Source organism: Photinus pyralis, unplaced genomic scaffold, assembly GCF_008802855.1.
Source record: "Photinus pyralis isolate 1611_PpyrPB1 unplaced genomic scaffold, Ppyr1.3 Ppyr1.4_LG1, whole genome shotgun sequence".
NCBI lineage: Eukaryota > Metazoa > Arthropoda > Insecta > Coleoptera > Lampyridae > Photinus > Photinus pyralis.
In genome coordinates this window covers 50,151,109-50,154,256 of record NW_022170249.1, presented here as the reverse complement: position 1 = coordinate 50,154,256, position 3,148 = coordinate 50,151,109, and positions in this window count along the sequence as shown.

Below are 3,148 nucleotides of genomic sequence, written 5' to 3'. Positions count from 1 at the left end.
GGGTAAAATTTCGAAACTTGTGGCGTCTTCCAGCAACCTGCAATAGAATTGGTCGTACTAAATTCCCGAATTTGGGGGTTTGACATATTTTCCAATGGTCGAATTGATTTAATACTGAGCGGAAGCATCTTTAATCAATCGATTACCCGGTGTGCCGACAATTTGTTTTTGGACGTTCGGTTACAATTTTTTCCGAAATGGACTTTTAATACGGAAAACTCGAGCATCCCAAACGTAAGTGTTTTCTTGTGCACGAATTGAGGTTACCGATGTTCTTTTTTCTATTGTAGCGGAATAAATACTGACCATATAGTAAATTTTGGAGTCATTTGGGACGTATCCAGTTCTTTTCTTTTGTGTACTGTCTGAACAAGAGGTTAGCATTATTGTGGGTTATAATGTAGTCGCAATTAGATTACTTTGTCTTTGCAAAGGGGTTAATATTCAGCCGGGGAAATTATCGACCTACTGCAGATGAGTGTGCTGTAACACATCCCGTAGAATCATAAAGATCTTAAGAGCAGCCGAACGTAGATCGTGAGAGAAATATACCTGTGGAATTGCCCACACAATTTATCATTAGCGGTGACGTACCTTCAACTTTTTTTTCTTTTGTTAAGATCTAAATATCTATGAACAGTTTATTTGACCCACATTATGTACCTAAGTGGAAATTTTTACGTGTAATTAGTATGCTTGATCGTTAGGACTGTTTAACTATCATACGAATTACTCTAGAGAAGTAATCACTTGTAAGGTAAAGAGCTCGTTACTACGATTAACTTCAACACCTCAAGCTACCGATTATAGTACATCATTTTAATTTTAATTTCTAGTAATTATACTTGTCGTTGCTTAGCGGTACGAGGTGTCAGATAACTTCAGGGGTTGTTAGTGGGTTAATTTTTGCGTTAATAGTTCATGGGAAGATTTCATTTTTTTTTGTATTTTGCATACTCTTTGGTTAATAAACAATAATTTTTCTTATGGGTCAATTGTTGACTCTTTTTATACAGAAGCTACCTTTCCTAATTCCGGTGGCTGCAGATAAAATTGTTAGTTGAATTAGGTGGCGCCCGAAAGATTTGAATCGAAGCACCAGTAAGTATTACTAGCGGAGATTTACTTGGAACCTTTTATAATAATTTGTTGTCAAAGTTTTTAATTCACTTACCTACTACCCTGAGTAGGAGCATATCTCTCTACGCTGTTAACTATTTGGCTATCGGAGCTAGCTGGCCGATCAGCGACGTGTGTTGATTTCAAATTGCACATGGTATTTTATAGTGCCCTGCATTCAAAGCTTGCGCGTTATACGTACCATGTTTCTCGATACCGGGTGTTCAGTAAAGATGGACAACTTCACAAATGTACGGTGCGGTCATAACTTCGGGGCGCAAAACGAATGCTTCCTTACAAACAAATGATTAAATGAACGACCCTCATAACTTACAGAAAGAAAATTACGAAAAAGAAAATTATGGAAATGAGAGAAAGGTCGACGAAGAAGATTTAAATATTTATTGGCGTATAGAGAAATGTAGTCAGCTTAAGGTGCGGTTAAGGCAGGGATGATGGGAATCGTTTGAAACAGAAGACGGTGGGCCAAAGTGTTAATAACGAATCTAGGGAATGCTATAGCGAAATTTACATTCAGATGGCAACGTTACAGAGACATCGCAACGGTTCTATACGCGAGTATGTTTCCAAAACCAGTTGATCCCAGATCCTTTGTGTCATATCGATGTCCAAATGGCCGCAAGTGTAGTAGATTAACACGTTGAGGGACACTTACGCCGTACAGCGTCATAGATTTATATACAAACTTGACATGACATCATACAGCGTCCTCCGTTTAAGTACGTGTATTCGACAAAACGCTGTGCAGCGTCAATCTTGCAATATAACCCAATGATACTTGAATACTTCTGTCACACTTACAATTTCCATTTTTGTTCGCTAATACCGTTTGTTCCTGAAGTAGTGTACGTACACTGTCGTTTTGGCGGGAAGTCGTGTTTATAAGTTGTTTGTTTTTGTAATTAGTGATTTTCTGTAGGACAAGTTAGTCATAGGTATTGCATATCGATTTCTATGGGTTCAAGGATCAGTGCTATTGAAAATGAGCCGGATTAAAAGTATGGTTTCGGAATACGAGCGGAGTGGCAAAAAATTCCGCTACTGAAAATCGTATGCGATTCTTCGTACCTTGTTCTTGTTACTATTACCAAAGAGTACTCTTTGCTATTACTGGTAAGGGTGAGTATCCAGCTTGACGTCTATCAGCGTCGTGGCCATATGGCGTATGAGACACCCAACAAAGTACGCCAGGACGCTGATCAGCGTCAATAAAAAAAAGGGACGGAAGGGCTTTAGAATGATGACTAGTTTTATTTCTCAACCCGAAATAGCAATACAAAATGAACCATTGGCAAGTACAATTGAAGAAAGTATACTGTCACAATTTGAATTAAACGCATCCCATATGTATCCTTCAACGTGTTAATAAACTGCCATTTGAATGTGAATTTCTTTATAGGAAAGCAATGGAATTATTTATCGCAAAAGATAGGTAAAGACACGACTATACCAAAGAGACGTTTGACTAGGGTTGTACGGTAAAAGAAAATAGGGACGTTTAGAAAAAACGTGATAGCGTTAGTTTTGGGTAAATTTTATTGAATACTATCGGCGGACCTGGCGAACTTCGTACCGCCCAGTTGTCAATGTCCCACTCCCGGATGGGATATAATCTCGCTCAAATGATCTGCTCCGGGATAGACTAAGTGTGAGGCGCCCTCACCTTCTCCAAATGTTCCGATCCCGAATGGGACGTAAGCTCCGTTTCGGGTGCTGCGCCGCCTCACCTCGCGCGCTTTTAATTAATCGAAAACCTTCTCGGAGGTACGTCTGACCATTTCCCAAAGCTTTATCGGAATTGGATGAACGATTTAAGCAGGTATAATGGGCAAACAAACACACAAATATTTAGGTATATAAATTATTCGGTAATTTGATTTATTAGCAGGTGTTTATTTATTTCCAATTGTTGAGCGACGTGTAACAAAATATGATTTTTAGGTCACCTTAGAAATTTCGTTGAAGCCTACTGAAAGGCAAGGCCGAGTTTAATTTTCGTTACCATCTC